The sequence below is a fragment of the Macaca thibetana genome, chromosome 7 (assembly GCF_024542745.1).
Source record: "Macaca thibetana thibetana isolate TM-01 chromosome 7, ASM2454274v1, whole genome shotgun sequence".
Taxonomy (NCBI): Eukaryota; Metazoa; Chordata; class Mammalia; order Primates; family Cercopithecidae; genus Macaca; species Macaca thibetana.
In genome coordinates this window covers 79,024,659-79,044,440 of record NC_065584.1, presented here as the reverse complement: position 1 = coordinate 79,044,440, position 19,782 = coordinate 79,024,659, and the positions used below count along the sequence as shown (strand labels likewise).

Below are 19,782 nucleotides of genomic sequence, written 5' to 3'. Positions count from 1 at the left end.
TATAGCTTTTTATTGTTTTTATTATACCAGTTTTCAGATCTAATTAATTCTGCCAGCACAATAGCTTGTTAAAATGCTTTGAGACAGTAAACAGTAGAAATGTATGCTGTATATATATATACACAAATTGTTTGATTATTTTAAGTGAAGTGATTGGATGTTAATTGCTTGCAATGGGTAAATTCATTCAAAACAGTTAAGTCTTCTGTGTGTATTAAAAAACTACAAAATCAAAATAACAATATTGGAAGCTCCATATGATGCTACTCCCTTCCTAAAAATATTTAACAACAAGCAATGTATTTTATATTGTACTCAGAAGGATTGTAATCCAATTTCTAGTTTAAAAAAAAAATCAGGCCTGGTGGTGTCTCACATCTGTAATCCCAGTGCTTTTGGAGGTCAAGATGGAAAAATTGCTTGAGGCCAGGAGTTCAAGACTAGCCTGGGCAACGTAGTGAGACCCCATCTCTACAATTTTTTTAAAAATAGCAATGCATAGTGGCATGCACCTGTCGTCCCAGCTACTTGGGAAGTTAAGTGGGAGGATTTGTTGAGCCCAGAAGTTTGAGACTTCAGTGAGTTACGATCGTACCACTGTACTCCAGACTGGGCAACAGAGCAAGACTTCATCTAAAAGAAAATCAAAAAACAACAGAAAATCATGGTTTATTTCTAGATAATTTATTGATATTGGTTATCTACTGCATTAGGATATGAGTTCAGTCTAAATTTAAAATGGCTTACACAAGATAGACATAATTATGTAGGCTGATACAGTAGGTCTTCTGTTTAAAAATTACCAGGTATCTAGGCTCCTTATTGTTGTTTCTTTCTACCAACCCTAAAGTGTCACACCTTTCCTTTGAAAGCATTAGCTGGAAGTTGTACACATTACTTTCATTTATACTCCCATGAACAGACCTTGATCATATGGCTACACCTAGTTCTAAGGGAGGCTGCCAAGTAGTCTATATGCGGAACAGCCATGGCCCAAATAAAGATTGTGAGAATAAGGAGCAATCTCTGCCATAAGAAATGAATGCAATAAAAGCTCACAAATGTATACAATTAAATTCCATTTAAAAGTCCATTTCATATCTACATAATTAAGAATTTAGAGCCTCTATGTTAAGGGGTCATAACTGAATTCCAAAAGGGAAGTAATAGAGAACATTTGAAATTTTTTCAATATGACTTTGAATATTTTACAAAGTAATACAAGTTCAGTGGAGCCAAACTTTACTGGAACATGCTACACACAAAATTTATCATTGAAAAACAGAGGTTTCATTTACTTACACTCTTTCCTGTGTTGGGCATTGATGATCACCCAGTATTCTTTCTTCCTTTTTGCTCTTCCTTTTCCTAAATAACTCCAAATTAATTCACCTATGCACATGAGAAGCCCCCCCCCCCCCCCCCACACACACACACACACTGGGCAAACACAAAGCCATCTCACATGTCAAAGAAACCAGCCTTTTATAAACTGTTGTTGTAGGCAGCAGAGTAGAGAGACTGAAAGAACTGGAATACTCGATGACAAGGTTAAGCTGCTGATTCAGCTCACCTTGATGCCATTTCTGGAAGATAATAAATTTTCAATCACTTGCTTCACAAACATGCTAACTGATATGTACTTTTCTAGATAACTTTTTTCATTACTTTCAGGAATACTGAGCAATATGACTTCTAGAGTTCAGATAAGCTAGATTTACAACTCTGAAATGCAAAATTTTCAAAAAAAAAATCAAAATTTCATGAAACAATCCCATATACATTTTGAATGAGTTTGGATGAGACTAACATGATACAACTTAAGTTTAAGATTAAACAAATCAAAATATTTTAATTTTTAAAATATTGGTTTCATTAAGAATTCACTAAAACCCATGTAATTCCTCATCTAATAATGTAACAGTGTGACTCTCTGAAGTTCAATTGAGTACAAAATCAATGGCAGATGCTTGCTTTTTCAGCCCTAGGGAACTGTTTTCCTGCTAATGTGTGTCTACTAACATATTTTTAAGACTTTTTTTTCTTTTTGCAGCAGCAGCAGCAGCAGCAGCAGCAGCAGTAGCAGCAGGCTTATCTTTTCCATAAGAAGAATCCCGGAAGCTTATCTATCTTCACCAGGGCAGAAGTACTGCATTTTTCAAATGGAACTTCAAATGTTCTCACTTTGCAACAGAAATTGTTCTTAAAAGGTCTTGGAATAGATAGATTATATTGTAAACAAGCAGTTATTTCCCTCAATTAAAGAAGAAACTATTGTACACTATTTGACTGATTTTTTCCTCAACTTTCTTCCTTTCATTTCATTATTATTCTTGATTTGATAATTTATTATATTTTATATCTCAAGACATAAAAATTGTCAGTGTTAAGTTTTTAAAAGCAGTAAAAGGGAAAGATGTTTAAAACCTCTGAATAAAAAAATGAAGTAATATTAATGTGATTCAATGTCAATTGCTTGAATAAAACAGATGATTCAATCATTTCTAAACGAAATATATTTTGAGTTAAAATAATTCTAATAGAAAAAAAGAAGGCCTCCTACAGGAATGTATAGAGACATGTATTGGCTACTTATAATTTCATGGAGTACATACAGAGTATTTCTCAACTCACGGCAATTCATCAGAAATGGGTTCCCTACATATTAAATACTAAATGCAAAAAAAGCATTGATACATTCTATTTAATAAAACAAAGGCTAGCAAATCATACAAATGATTGAAACAAACAAAAAGTTGATATTACAGCTTTTCATTTCACAAAGCATAAAGAAATAGAAATTGCAGATGATAAATGACAAAATTATGCATCTTGTTTGAACATATGGAAAGGTTAACTTTTTCTTTATTAAACTTGTAAATAAATAAAGACTATTAATACATTCCAAATAAATTAGTAGTGTTTTCCAAAATCATCACAATAAGATACCAATAATAAGCAGTTGGTTAAAAGCATAAAACCAGAATGCCAGGGTTTAAGCCTTGGCTCTACCATGTATTAACTGTGCGCCTTTAGTCAAATTAATGAACTTTTCTAGACCTCAGTTTCCTCACCTGCAAGATCGAATGATGATAATAAGAGTAGATAGTTCATGGGGCTGTTATGAGGATTAAAGAATACATATAGGTAAGTATGTAGAACACTGTATGTGCTCAAAAAATTATTAGTAACTTCATATGCATAAAAATTTTTAAATTCACTCTCTCTGTATAACAATGGTCAATTAAAAGCATACTTCCATGTTTTTGTTTCAACTTTTAACAGTCATACCAATATATAATGATAAACAATTCTTTTAGAATGACTGTTAAAAATAAAATTTAAAACTTCAGTCTGTTCTTACCTGTCTAAATGTTTATTTCTCCAGCTCTACGTTTTTAAAATAATGACTACACTAGTGATATTCATGAAGTGTAAATGCAGTTCAACTAGGTGAAAATCTTTTTTAATACATTCATTACATTTATTTATTTATTTATTTATTTTTTTTTTGAGACGGAGTCTCGCTGTGTCACCCAGGCTGGAGTGCAGTGGCGCGATCTCGGCTCACTGCAAGCTCCGCCTCCCGGGTTTACGCCATTCTCCTGCCTCAGCCTCCGAGTAGCTGGGACTACAGGCGCCCGCCACCACGCCCGGCTAGTTTTTTGTATTTTTAGTAGAGACGGGGTTTCACCATGTTAGCCAGGATGGTCTCGATCTCCTGACTTCGTGATCCACCCGCCTCGGCCTCCCAAAGTACTGGGATTACAGGCTTGAGCCACCGTGCCCGGCCTTCATTACATTTAATATATGTGAACCACTTACTTTGCACTTCATAAAAAACTAATGTTTACTATTTTCAACCAGTATATGGGTCAGATTGTTTTTAGACAACTATTTCTCTTTGACTTAAATAAACAGAGAATTCATTTGCATTTGTGATTTAATTACATTTATTCTGCTCCCAAAATTATAAGTATTAAGTTGCTACAGTATGTCCACACGAGATATTTTACAACCCATTTGGAACTCAAATATTTTTTCATAATCAACAAACATTTACTGCATGCCAGTCAGATTTAGGACATCTCTTGGGCTCCAATCAAATTATACAAAGAACTTAGAACTGAAAGAACCTCAGGACATGCTGGACAACTCTCTTCTTGCATAGGTGAAGAAACTGATGTACACAAAATGACTTACATGCAGAGAAGAAGAGCCAAGATTACTGAATTTAGTCAGGGAGGTAATTCATATTTCAGGCAAATGCTTGATGTTTTCAGGGTCCCTGTCTTTAAGTTATGGCCAAGTTACTAGAAAACTGGCTTCTCTGTAGAACAGTTAATAGATTTGATTTTAAAGGCATTGCTATGGCCTTTTATAAAGTTGTATTGAAACCTGCAGAAGGTCATGTCTTCAATTCCACTAAAGATACAGCACTATTAATAGACAAAAAAAGAAAATTGGTGATATCCATAGCCCTATCTAAAGTTTGTGATTGAATTATTATGTTATCCTGATTAAAAAAAAATTGCTCTCCTTTGGTCAATCTGCCCCAGCTATTATCTGAGAACATCTAATCAAAAAGTGCTGGGCGACATGTTCTAACAAGAAAAGATGCAGTTGTGAGTTATTAGTTGTTGGTTGACCCTTTATTTACAATAAGGAAAAAAAAAACAAACTGCAATAAGATATTCTTTACAATAAGATAACCTTGAATTCAGGCATATTTCTTGGGACACTGGCAATTTTAAACTTTTAATCAATAAGGATATTTGTATAATCTATCTTCATTTTACCTTATGCTCAATGACAATTAGGGAACAATCTTTTCATAAGAGCAAAGACTTACCATTCTACCTAATGAAATAACTGTGTGAATGTCAAACCCTAGAATTCTATAGGAAACTTTACTTTTTTTTTGTATTCCTTTTTTAACTAAAATTTCTGATTAATTGCCTTAATCTCCAATTCTCTTTATTGATATAAATTCAACCACAGAGTAAGCCGGAATTTAGGAGCACTTAAAATGAAGAGAATTTCCATGCCTCCCTGACTCCAATTTGACAAAATGGGTTTCTTTCTTTTGCTATTTCTTAAGATCTATTTATATCAATCCAATTATTAAAAATAGCATGGACACTTAAATACAAATTTGGCAAAATATTTATATTCAAATAATCTTAATATGAACACAATAATTTGTTGCTCTCTCTTCTTTTGCCACACTAGAAAGACAGTATACCATTCCCATATCTCACAGAACATTTTAAATATTAAGCTCTCTGGTGCAAAAAAAGAGGTAAACAATATCATTGGTGGTAACAATTCAGATTCTAGTTTTAATGAGTATCAATGTCAAATGTGAAAAAAATAATAGAAGGAAAGTGGAGTTTAAGACAGGATGTGGAGTTCATTCCTCTGAACATGAAATAAGAGGAGTCTAAGGAGGACCCAGAGCAGTAGGAAACTTGCTGCTTATTCCTGACAGAATTCCTGAAGGAAAGACCCTGAAATTGAAGGGAAGAATGTCTGTGTGGTCCAACTGAGAAGGTTAGACTAAAGGCCGAAATCAGCCAAACTGAGTTTATTGCTGGGTTGACCATTGTTCTTTGGCCTAAGAATAACACAGAAGCAGCATTAAGCCGATAGACCTGAAGAAGCCATTCTCGGTGGTATTTAGTATTGATAGACGATTAATGGCTTGAAATTCTCCTACCTCTAAACCATGGCACAATCCTCATTGAGGCTTGGGAAGAAGTTTTGTTTCATCATTTACTGGGTGTTCAGGCTGTGCTGCAGGACAGAATATTGTTAAAAGGCAGGTAAATGCCACCTAGGGGGGAAAAAAATGTATGATTCAAGGTCACTGAGAAAAGACAACACACACACACCAGGCTCAAGAAGTGCAGCATCTACTCACAGTAAGAGAGGAAAGAGTGCACTAAATCCATCCCCTTGTAATGCATCTGTCTCTCACAGCTAGTGGACTATGCCACAGCAGTGTGGCTTTATATACTCCACTTGGTGCTGCAGTGGAGGGAACTCGACCTCTCCTCTATGGTATCTGAAAAAAAATTGTGGAGAGAGGACATGCCTGAGGACTATTGAAACACCCACTTAAGCAGAACAAAGAACTACACATTGAGTCTGAAACAGCAAAACATATTCCCACATAAGGCCATAAGCCCCGTACTTCCTGTGTGGGCCCCCTTACCTACTGGTAAGGAAGGGTTCCACGCCCATTCTTATGTGGCCCAGTGGGAGTGAAAAGACTACACACAGGAGAATGTCTTTCCCAATGTGCTTCAAAAAGCATAGCTGTATTATGACATCATCAATTTAGCTCTTCTGAATAAATTTGATGTCTCCTGCTGAAGTTGAAACCTAAACACACATTTGGAGATAGCTGAAGCCAATAACGAAATAGTTTCCCTCTCTAGTGTTTTTATTCTGGTATTTGATTTTGCTCCTTCTTCTTTACAATCAGCTTCCCCGATTAAAATTTAAAATCCATTCTATTTTCCTAAATATCTTTAACCAGTGTCTGTTCAAAGTGCATGACTAACATTTATTTAAATGTGATGACCATCTACTTCTATTTTACTTCTTTCACAAATTTCTTGACATCTTCACTGCTTTTACTTCCATTACTTTTACAGTCACTTTTACTTCTCGCTACTTCTCCTTGACATTCTGAAATCTGCTTCAGTTGATGTCGATGGAAACTAATATGTCAAAAAAGATGTATTTGTACAAAAAGGCCACTGATTATATACACCCACATATCCTAAGAATGTTTTGCTTCTTATCAATGACTCTTTATAACTGTCTCTTTTCCTCATTCTTCCTTCATCATCCTGTTTCTGCTAACCTGTTGATTTTCAAAATGTGTGTGGACACACACAGCTATACACCTACACACACAAACACACACAGCTGTGTACCCACACATACACAAACACACACATTGAACCAGTTTGCCCATTTTGACTTAGTGATTTACTGTGACTATTTTTATAGAAAAAAATATTCAAGATCAACTGTGAATCATAAGTCTCTAAACTTATAACATAGGTTCACAAGCTCACATAATTTTATAGCCAGTCTATGCTAATTGCTTGATAGACTGAATTCAGAAAATAAATGGTTTAAATGCTGGTAATTTAAAAATAGTTTTTGCTACTTTATTCCAGGCTATAATGATTATTTGGAGGGCCTACCTATGCTGGTGGCAGTTACTAGTTATCAATAATTAAGCCCCTTTGGGCTATAAGGGATTAACCACTTCTTAACTTCCTCTTAATCATTTATCTTGAACTCTCTTGCTCTACCTCTCCTTTGAGAAAAAAAAAAGTTCTCTTTCTATCACAGAGCAATATTAATCACACAGGAATAGAAAATCTTCTCATTAAAGCTCTGAAGCTCATTAGAGAAGTTTAAGTTATTCTAACAGTTCTGTGATATTGTTGTATCCATGTAACGAAGAGCGCTGACTTCCTTGCCAGTCAATTGTCTTGTAGGAGCTGACCTAAAAACTGAAGTACATGTCCTATGCTGTGTGGAAGATAGAGTTTTAGCTGATTTTATTAAAGCAAATAATTAAAAATGTATCTGCCAAAATACTATTCTTCTCTTAGTGCCATTACATTAGCACATGCTTGTAAGCATGTTACAGATATGCTTTATTTTAATACAAGTGATGTGTTTCTGAAAAGTCGGGGGATGGAACTCATCTGAAGTACAGAGATTTCAGACTAAAGGAAATCTATGCAAAATACTTTGTCAACTGAAGCATCATGAGGTAAACAGCTATCCCTTAATGTATGTTTTCTTGTAAAAATCATTGTGGTAGCACAAAAATAATAATATTCTACAAAGCTGAAAAAATATCAGCAAGACACAATCTAGAATGTCAGAAAGGAAAGGAAGAAAGCAAAAAGGCAGAAGAAATAGGACACACAGACTTGGCAATGTAAGGATGGGGACAGGGGAAAGACAGAAACTCACCTTCAGAAAGCAAGCCCACCTAAAACTGATTAGCAAGGAATTTTGGAAATCATCTGAAGCAATGGTGAGCAATGACAGATGCCATTTAAAAAAGGAAAAAAGACTCCTATGTTACCTACAAAGTAGAATGTTTACAAATGAAAGATTTCCTCTCTTATGCAGTCCCTGAAGTAGAAAAGGTATTCATGAAGCTGAGTATCAATTTTAAAGTTGTAGGTCTCTCAAACTAAATAGTAAATAGTATGACAAATGTTACTCATTTTTTATGTTCCATGGGAACTGCTGGATTAAAGAAGCTAAACAAGCGTAATTTTCCACAAGCTTTTACTTTTCAGAGTTTAAGTATGTTAGCATATATGGTGAATTTTCAACAGAAAGATAAAGCATTTCCCAAATGTAAACCACATAAATTTTTGCTAAAATTATTTCCAGGTATTAAAGATCAAAGCATCAAAAATTACAAACAAAAATTGTACCTAAATATAAATTAAAATGATATGAAGCATAATGACATTAGGACAGCAGAAATAATTCAGTATAACAACCTGATTACATGTAATTTAAAATACCAAGATTTTGAGTACTTGTGGGACTGGACATAAATAGCTAGTGTAGAATAAAATGTCTTTCTTGACAATGCTCTGGAGAGGAGACAAAAGGTGCTACGTGTCAACTAGAAAAAGCAATGGTCTTGATTACTTCATGGGTCTCAAAGCATTAAGAAACATGCAGACAAATTAAATCTATAAGGTTGTTTGATATCTTCAGATTAAAATCTATGGGAAGGTTATAGTCACAAGTTTCAATAAGCTAGAGCAGAAAAAATAATAGACAGAAAAGGCTTAAATCCCAAGATGTGCCAAACTTTTGTAGTTTGCTTGGCATATGCCAAATATCAGGTACTTTATAAAATTTTCTGCATTATTTATATGTATTACTGCTTCATAAAGCACAGTTCAGTATCATGATACATAAGCTGCATTATGAAAGCCTTAAACTTTTCAATTACCTAGACCAGATCAAATTTTAATGAACATGTGCCAATATGATTTGTGATGTTAAGCTAGACTTCTTGGTAAAAACCTAGGTTTTGACTTACACAAATAATGGATAGTGAATTTAAAAAAGGAAATTTGATAAGGAGCTAAGGGGTTCAGTTTTGACTCTGTTGGTCTGGAGGTGCCTGTGGGACATTAAGATGGGGATTTTCAGTAAGCAGTTGAATGTTCACATCTGAAATTCAAAAATAAGTTGGTCTAAAGGTAAATATTTGGAATTCATTAAGAATTTATGGTAATTGAAACAAAGGAAGTAGTGAAGACCAGTCAGATGGCCTGTTCAGGTGGGCAATATAGAGTGACATGAGAAGGCACTAAGACCAAAAAAGAAAAAACCTGAAGAAGAAAAACTTATTATTTAATTCTTAGTCAGAGAAAGATAACAATTCTGGCTCACGCCTGTAATCCCAGTACTATGGGAGGCCGAGGGGGTGGATCACAAGGTCAGGAGTTCAAGATCAGCCTGGCCAACATGGTGAAACCCCATCTCTACTAAAAATACAAAAATTAGACAGACATGGTAGTGCAAGCCTGTAGTCCCCAATACTTGGGAGACTGAAGCAGGAGAACTGTTTGAACCCAGGAGGCAGAGGTTGCAGTGAGCTGAGATCATGCCACTGCACTCCAGCCTGGGCAACAGCGCAAGAATCCATCTTGAAAAAAAAAGAATGAATGAAAAATAAATAAATAAAAGAATTATTTATAGAATGATTACTTAAAGCAGCCAGGCATGGTGCCACGCACCTTTAGTTCCAGCTACTCAGGAGGCTGAGGCAGGAGGATTGTTTGAGCCCAGCTTAGGCAACATAGCAAGACCCTATCTTTAAAAAAATGACTTAAAGCTTCTCTTATATGAAAGTGCAGCATATTACTGGCTTTCATTTCAAGTTCATTTTCTCAGTACTTGCAAATAACACAAACACGACATACACACACAGACACACACAAATGCAGACTTTATAATTATGGTTATGGTATAATAATATCATAATAGCAACAACTTTTATAGACTACATACCATGTGCCCAGCACTGTGCTGTTTTATATACAGTAAATGACTTAATCTTCTTAATAGCCTGTTCCAGTTATTTTTTACCATGTAATAAACTACTCCAAAACTTGGTGTCTTAAAACAACAACCATTATTTTATGATTAATGAAAGTGGGTCAAGAAATTGAGTTGGGTTAGAATGGGTGATACTAATTCTACACATGAAGTCAGATGAGATCACTAGATGCTGGTAGATCACATTCACCTGGTGGATGGGCTGTTATAAAGGATACCAGGAAGCTTAACACATGTGTCTCATGCCTTGCCTGGAATGGCCAAAAAGTTTAGCTCAGCTGGTAATGTTAACCAAAGAATCCACGCATGGATCTCCGGCAAGAGATCCCATGTCTCATGAGTCTCAGAGTAGTCAAATTCTTATATAATGGCTAAAGGTTCAGAACAGTCACACTTCTTTTTTTTTTTTTTTTTTTTTTGAGACGGAGTCTCGCTCTGTCACCCAGGCTGGAGTGCAGTGGCCGGATCTCAGCTCACTGCAAGCTCCGCCTCCCGGGTTCACGCCATTCTCCTGCCTCAGCCTCCCGAGTAGCTGGGACTACAGGCGCCTGCCACCTCGCCCGGCTAAGTTTTTGTATTTTTAGTAGAGACGGGGTTTCACCGTGTCAGCCAGGATGGTCTCGATCTCCTGACCTCGTGATCCGCCCGTCTCGGCCTCCCAAAGTGCTGGGATTACAGGCTTGAGCCACCGCGCCCGGCCTCAGAACAGTCACACTTCTATTGTGGCGGCTAAAGGCTCCAACAGAAAGATTTTTAAGAGCAGCATTCAAAAAGAGATCAGCAAAAGCTTCAGAGCTTCATATGATCTAGCCTCAAAAGTCTCACAGTATCACTTCCATTATAGTTTATTGGTTAAGAGTGTCACATATGCCAGCCCAGACTCAAAGGGATGAATATTAGACTCCATCTTTCAAAAGGAAGAGTAGCAAAGTATTTATAGCAATCTATAATCTACCACAGAGTTCTGTTAGGTATATGTGAATATTATCCCTTTTTATAGATAAGAAAACTGAGTCCACTGTGGTTAACAAATTGTCAAGGTCTGTTAGTCAATAGCTAAACCAGTATTTAAAGATGGCAATTCTAACCCCAGTGCCTTAGCTCTAAACTGCTGTTTTAGAAATGCTTGATTGTGCACCATATTCAAGGAGCTATTTCATTTGTTAATCACTAGATTCAATGTAATTAGTAAAACTATAAAATATTTGATAACTTGAAAGATATAAAGTAATTTTTAAAAAATATTAATGTATATAGAGCACTCATAAACTTAGAGAAAATACAGGACTTACTAACACATAGCCCTCAAGAAGTTTATAATTTAGTGGATGGCATGAGAGGCAAAAACATACAAAATAATTAAAACATAGTGTGATGCAAGTGCTGTAAAATAACTATACAGGGTCAGAGATGGAAAATACCGGAATTAGCTCTAATCTTTACGGACTGTGCTCTCTGCCATGAATATCCTCACAGTTCACCACTCAGCCACACAAACCCTGCAAGATTCAACCTCAAATGCCATAACGTACGGGAGGCCTTCCTGAATTGCCAAACTGTGTACAAGCACTCTATCCTCTAAACCTCTATTGCACACCATTTACATTTATCTCAGGGTACTCCTTTACCACCTTATACACACTTGCCCTTGTCTAATCTCTTTTCTGTTCTCCAGCTCATTTGACTTACCTTTGACTCTTGTTTAGCCTGTAGCCTAAAGAAAAAGAATCAATAATTACTTACAAATTAAAATGACAAATGAATCTATTAAAGAGTTATTGGACATCTACTCAATATTTATTTACTGTCTACTATATGCAAGTACTAGAAAATAGCGACATTAGTAAAATGGCCAAGCGTTTACAGAGTTGACAATATAGTTATCTATTATATCTAAATCTAAACATTAAATTTCAAGGATTCACAGCATTAGAGTTACTGGTAGTCATGATAATTTATTAAATCGAATTTAAAGTGTAAAAAAATGTACCTAACACAATTTATTTATTTTTTTTTTTAAGAGATAAAGTCTCACCCTGTTGCCCAGACTGGAGTGCAGTGGTGTGATCTCGGCTCACTGCAGCTTCTGCATCCCCAGTTGAAGCGATTCTCCTGCCTCAGTCTACTGAGTAGCTGGGACAACAGGCGTGCGCCAGCACACCCAGTTAATTTTTGTATTTTTAGTAGAGATGGGGTTTCACCATTTTGGCCAGGGTGGTTTCGATCTCTTGACCTCGTGATCATCCCACCTCCGCCTCCCAAAGTGCTGGGATTACAGGCGTGAGCCACCGCGACCGATCCCTAATGCAAATTTTTAAACTTCATTCTTTACAACCTACAAGGACCTAAACATTCAACTAATCTTACAAGCAGGGCCTATTTTTTGTCCAAATAGGGGTAAAGCTCTTCCCTCTTCATACAGCCACGTTGTTTGCAATTTTTTAAAAAGGTAGAACTGGTGAGTAGAAAACTAAGTAGTAGCTCAAGGGCTGAAAATTAATGATAACATTTGATTGCTAATAGCTTCAGAATATCAACAGTAGATCAATATCCTTATTAACACATGTAACTTAAATTCTATTTTACTTACTGTTTGAATTTATCACCACTACATTTTTTCATTAAACTACCATGAATGAAAAAAATATATTTCCATTAAAATGTTTAGCACAGATTTGTAAAAATTAAATTTTACTATTTTCAATTCATGATGATTTTGTCGATGATGCTGTCCTTTATTTAAATGAACAACAGTAATTTTCTAATTTGAAATAAAAACGAAAATATTCAGGGAATGATGTACACCTTTTGCACATAATACATTTTTATAATGGTCATAAACAGCTCTATTTTTTCCTCCGTAAGTCAGCCAGAACTCAAAGTGACCCACAATGGAGAGAAAATTCACAAATTAAATTCATCTTTTAAACAAAAATCTTTTTGTGTTCATTTCCATAGTCAGAGGACCCTCTCACAGCCACCTCAAGCATTCTGCTAGCTCATTTTCAAAAACCTCAACAACAAATTCAACCAGAACAAAACATAAAATGATTATAAAATTTAAAAGGTTACTTTTTTCATAGATAATTGGGTTTTAGCCAGGTAAAGCCTTAAGCCAAGATAAAGAATTTCTAGTAGAGAAACAGACATCAGCTAGTAAGTGAGTATAGTAACAGGTGAAAAGAGGCTTTCTGGATCTACAAAACCCAGTATTGCATCAAAACATAAGTTTGGTCCTATTAGAAAATTAGAAAATAACCGCTATCCTACATGAAAGAACATTACTCTCTTACTTTTAACTATAGGGTATCTAATACTAAATTGTAGTTTAAGAATTATTCATTAACAATAAAGGCAGCTTCGTTTAATTTCCCTAGTAAACTTCCCTGTCAAAGTGATCTATACAGGTTATTTCAAAAGGGGACACTTTATAAACTATTTAGTAAGCAAAGCTTTTTGAACCTAATTCAGGAAAAGGGGAGATTAAAATGTATTTTGATCTACTAAGAATGTATTTTTCCTTGCAGAATTAGAGGTAGAATCTGACTCTTTTCCTTCAAAGTGAAACTGAGTAGAAACAGATTCACAAGGCGTAGGTAAATCACGAGAGCTTTAATATTGGTCCTATTTTCCCAAGACCAAATAAGTTGAAGAAAATAAGAATGGAGAGACTCTTATCCAATAAAAGATTATTATTTTTCACCAGTATAGGCAGGTGGAAAACACAGTCTACCGAAAAATAAAGGTGGCATTATTCCTCCAATTTAAGGGTCCATTCAGAAACCGTATCAATTTTATCCTTTTCACAGAGAAAAGACTGCACATCATCAAGAAACTTCAATAGGATCAACAAACAGCACAAACCAAGAAGTGAAAGTATTAGTTGTCTACCAAAAGATACTCTCCTTTTATTCCTGCATGCAAGACTAAATGGAATATTCCAGCCTCCTTTTCATAGTGGACTTCTTTTCTCCACGGAATTTAATGTGATAGGTGTCCCTTATGGACCTAAGTCTTAGGACTATGTGTATGCTTCCATGTTATCTTTCCCCTTATCACCAGCTGGGATGGCAGCTGACCCTGTCTCTGCCATACAGAAGATGACAGTCCTGGAGGATAATACTGCAATCAATGGAAAGAACCTTAATTCCTGAATAACTTAATGGAGCAGAATTGAACCACTCAATTCAGATTGTTATGTAAAGGACAAATCAAGTTCTATCTTCTTTAACTTACTGGATCCTCATTCCCTTTGTTACACTCTAATTCAGACTAATATTTCCTCTTAACTGAAACTGTCAAAGAAATACCATCATCAGTATTTCCTTTCATTATCCTTGATCAATATAGGCCTGGCTCCAACTGGGAGTGGCCAAACATTCATAATCTCCAAGTATAAGCAATCTTTGAAAATGCACAGCTAACAGGTATTCCTACCAATGTAGCCCAAACATGGTAGAACAGCAGTTGTACATAATCAGGTTTCATAATTCCACTTTATATAAAAATTTGGATATCTCTTACTGCTTAGGGGAAGTCTGGTGACCAACTTTTTAAAAAAATACTTATTAGAAAATAACATTTAGCATTTTAAAAAATCATCTAGATCTTTTTCAACAGGCAAATATACATAACCAGTCTAGATTTTTTATTTTATTTTAGGGTTCGCATGACATCTAGGTGAATTGCTTCCAAACTAATTGATATTTCAGGAAATGCCTAGCTTTTCTTTAATAGAGTAAAATGTCTTTTATTACCCAATTCAAGTTAGCTTGAGATAATATTCTGAGAAGTAAAAACAATTTGAATTTATATCCGGTTATAAATGATTGGTTTCAGAAGTTTATCTGAAAACAGTTTTTAGTAGAGGATAGAGTGAGAGAAAAAGTAAAAATGCGACAGGTATTTCTTCAGATGAAATGGTATAATTTATCTACTATTCAACTTTGTTAGGATTGGTTGGCTCCACTGCAAATGAAATAGTAGTAAAAAGAAAAGAAATCAGCAGATAGTTGAAATAGCCAAAGAAGGGAGCAACACAGCATTGTTAATGGGAGATCTGTGATTAAATCTACAGGCTAGAATTAGCTAAACATTGAGTATACATGGGCACAAAGAAGGGAACAACCAGTGCCTACTTGAGGGTGAGGTGAGAGGAGGAAGAAGGTCTGAAAACTACCTATCAGGTCCTATGCTTATTACCAGGGTGATGAAATAATCTGCACACCAAACCCCCATGATACACAATTTATCTGTATAACAACTCCATATATGTACCCCTAAACCTAAAAGATTTAAAAAAAAAAAAATCAGCTTTATATGGAGGCAGTTAACCACCATGTTTTTTCTAGAATTTATGTAAGGAGCTGTTTCTTCCTCTGAAATGTATCCCACTTGATCATCGATAGCTGAAATTATTTTGTTAAACTGACAATAATCCAGGATATTTAACATCTCTAAGTCAGTTTTCCCATCTGTAAAATAACAAAAAATAACACATACATTATAAATTCATTTTAGGGTGAAAGAAAATTACATATGTGGAGTGTCAACAAAATTCCTAGCACACATTGAGAAACTTTTTTTGTTTTTCTTTTTTTTCACTCTTTTAACATTACATAAAATGTAAAGATTTTCAGAGATCCACTCTACAGCTGGGTGTGGTGGTGCCCGCCTGTAGTCCCAGTATTTGGGAATGAGACTGTAGTGCACTATGGTCATGCCTGTGAATAGCCACTGCGCTCTACTAGGCAACACAACAAGTACTCACCTATTAGGTAAATAAACAAAGCTCTGAACCTACGTCTTTATAATCCCCTTATTACACACAGCTTTCTATTCACAATTATTTTCCTTTCAGTGAAATATTGGTATTATTATGTTTATCAAATATTTCCACGACTAATCTGAGTCAACTTTCTTATGGTAAGTATAATAAAGGAGATGCTTTTGAAACTATTAAACTTCAGAGCTGAAGGGAGTTAAAAACAAATCTGCAATTTCACTTTTTGCTTCTAAATTGGGCATTACCCTTAACCAATTAGAACAGATTAAACAGCAAGGATTTAAATCTCAGTTACTCTACCAAGCCCATCATCTTACAAAATTAACTACTTAAATGATGCATTTTATGGACATTAGCTCCACAAAATTACAAGAGAATAAAATATTTTCTTATATTTTCTTAATGAACAGGAACATTTCATTAAGACAAAATATTGCCTTAATGAATAGGGACATGGAACATTAGGCAAAAGTAGACGTAGACTAGACTTTAATTATAAGCTGTGCCATATTTTATTTTAGCATTTTTAGGATTATCACTCTATTATTTTCTGGATTTCATTATTCATTTGAGAAGAAAGATAACACTCTTATTTTGCCTTTATTTGCTCCTTTGAAGGTAATATATATTGTTTTATTATCAGTTGGCTGTTTTTAAGGTTACTTTTTTTCATCTTTGGTTTTTGGAAGTTTTATTGTGATGTGACTACAGGTAGTTTTCTCTGCATTTATCCTACTTGGGGTTCTTAGCATTTCCTGTCTTCATATTTTTACTCAATTTTGGAAATTTATTCTGTATTATCTCTTTATTATTTCTGCCTCATCTTCTCTCTGATCTCTCTGCTTTGGATCAGATCCTTATCACCAACATAAATTGTTTCAACAGGCTTCTAACTGTCCTCCTGGCCTCTAGTCCTTAAATATATCTTCTTTACAAGATCATACTATTTTCACAATTAAAACATTCAGTGCCTGTAAGATAAAGTCCAGTGTCCTTAGTAGAGTGTGTCTACAACACCCTCCATGATATGACACCTAGAAATTATTTCAGCAGGCTGGGCACAGTGGCTCAGGCCTGTAATCCCAACACTTTGGGAGACCAAGGAGGGTAGATCACTTGAGGGCAGGAGTTCAAGACCAGCCTGGACAACATGGTGAAACCCCATCTCTACTAAAAATCAAAAAATCAAAAAATTAAAAATTAGCTGGGCATGGCAGCATGTGCCTGTACTCCCAGCTACTCTGGGGGGCTAAGCAGGATAATCGTTTGAACACAGGAGGCAGAGGTTGCAATGAGCCGAGTTAGCACCACTGTACTTCAGCCTGGATGACAGAGTGAGATTTGAGACTCCAAAAAAAAAAAAAAAAATCAGCAAAATGTGGCCCCACTGTTTCTAGTTCGTTACTTTAACCCTAAAACAACCTGCTGCTGCTTATAGTTCTGACTCAAATTCATACTAGGTCTTAGCAATACATCTTATCTCTCCTGACACAGCACTAAAATAAAAACATAAATGCACAAAAATATAATACATAACTAAAAAGAATGTAGAAAAGAACTTTTCAAAAAATGAGGAATAATAACAGATCTCTAACAACTGGAAAATGCAGAACAAACTACTAAATGGAATTAACAGTAAAGCAGTACCATATGACCCAGTCATCCCATTACTGGGTATATACCCAAAGGATTATAAATCATGCTGCTATAAAGACACATGCACACGTATGTTTATTGTGGCACTATTCACAATAGCAAAGACTTGGAATCAACCCAAATGTCCATCAGTGACAGACTGGATTAAGAAAATGTGGCACATATACACCATGGAATACTATGCAGCCATAAAAAAGGATGAGTTTGTGTCCTTTGTAGGGACATGGATGCAGCTGGAAACCATCATTCTCAGCAAACTATCGCAAGAACAGAAAACCAAACACCGCATGTTCTCACTCATAAGTGGGAACTGAGCAATGAGATCACTTGGACTCGGGAAGGGGAACATCACCCACTGGGGCCTATCACGGGGAGGGGGAGGGGGGAGGGATTGCATTGGGAGTCATACCTGATGTAAATGACGAGTTGATGGGTGCTGACGAGTTGATGGGTGCAGCACAGCAACATGGCACAAGTATACATATGTAACAAACCTGCACGTTATGCACATGTACCCTAGAACTTAAAATATAATTTTAAAAAAAATCTAGAAAATAAAGTAGAGAACTCTGCTACGGTATAAAGCAGAAATGCAGAGTCAGAAAGCATGAGAGAACAGATGAAAGACCTATAGAAGTGGTATGGAGGCCCCACATTTGAGTAATAGAAATCCAAAAACAACGTGAATACAGAAAATGGAGAAGAAGAAATCAACAGAGAACTGATAGCATCAAATTCTTCCAAGTTGAAAGATAAGAGTATTTAAAGTGAAAAATGCCAAGTGGAATGATTATAGTAAAGACCTATACCCAGAGATAATCATAAAAGCTTCCAAGATTAAAAACAGGTTATCTAAAAACAAATGAGTTAGCCAGGTGGGCTCACACCTGTAGTTCCAGCTACTTGGGAGACTGAGATAGGAGGATCACTCGGGTCCAGGAGTTCGAGGCTGCAGTGGGCCATGATCACATCACCACTGCATTCCAGCCTAGGGGACAGAGTGAGACCCAGGTTCTAGGGAAAAAATAAAAATAAATAAAAGAAAAGATTAGTTTAAATTTATCACCAACATTGAATGCTAAGAAAATAGACCAAAACCTTACAGTTTTTGAGAAAATATTTTTGACTCAAAAATTATATACCCAGTTCAATCACATACATACAGATACACACGCATACACACACACACACACACACACCAGAATAAAAGCATTTGCTAATATGATATATATTTACCACATACCCTTTAAAGAAAGGGTTCACAAGAAAAAAAAAAAAAAAGGAGTAAGATAATAAAGAAAAGAAAGAAGAGGAGAGACAGGATTCTAAAAGGGTGGGTGGCACCCAGGAAAGCAATGAAGGATATTCCTGTACGGCAGTTCTAAAGAGTGACTGATTCGTATTACAGTAGAAGGATGGATGGTGTCAGGAGGAAGGCGTGTAAGAAAAGACCTCCATTTGAGAATCACAGGGAGAATGTGTGAAAAACGCAATGAAGACACGTTACCTCTTTAAAACAATAATGTGCTAATATAGTGAAGCCAAGAAAGACAGAGAGAAAGAAAGAAAAGTTGATGGCTAACCTAAAGAAAATAAAGGAAGAAAGTTGTATAAAAGGCTATGATACAAATGGAAAGAAATTAAATCTCTGGCACGGTTTTAAGTAATTGATAGTGAGAAAAGAGAATGTATTCTGTCATAGCACAATGCATGACCCAGCATAGTCATAAAAATGTAAATTTCCAGACTTAATTCATGGAGAAAGGGTGAAAGATTTGATTGCTGTTTAATTTCAAAGGACAAATTATAATAGTCTTAATAAAAATATGTTAGCTAATAAATGGTGGGAACTAAGGGAGGTAAAATAAAAGGTGGAGGAAAGAGTGGGGATGATAATATCTCATAATGTGTTAGTTTATTACTATTATCACAAAAGTAACCTGTGGAAGTAATGAAATGATAAATAACTCTAAACGACTCAAAATAAATATAATATAATTAGTATCATGAAGGAATCACAAAAAGAAATGCAAACGAAGTATTTAAAAGTCTAGCCTGGGCAACATGGCGAAACCCTATCTCTACAATTTTTTTTAATCAGCCAGGTATGGTGCACTGCACCTGTGGTCCCAGCTAATCAGGAGGTTGAGGTGGGAAGATCAATTGAGCCATGAGGTCGAAGCTGCAGTGAGCTGTGATCGCACCAC

At 35.5% G+C, this 19,782-nt stretch overlaps 1 long non-coding RNA gene across 1 annotated transcript in view; it reads right to left on the bottom strand.

Annotated features, from left to right (window-relative positions):
* Positions 1 to 3,792: 3,792 nt before the first annotated feature.
* Positions 3,793 to 19,782, bottom strand: part of LOC126959393 (uncharacterized) — a 37,377-nt gene continuing 21,387 nt past the window's right edge. The window contains exons 4-7 of the long non-coding RNA XR_007727523.1: positions 18,463 to 18,589; positions 11,824 to 11,848; positions 5,924 to 6,067; positions 3,793 to 5,836 (exon numbers count right to left, since the gene is read on the bottom strand). This is a non-coding gene — a long non-coding RNA (uncharacterized LOC126959393). The remainder of the gene's footprint in view (positions 5,837 to 5,923; positions 6,068 to 11,823; positions 11,849 to 18,462; positions 18,590 to 19,782) is intronic.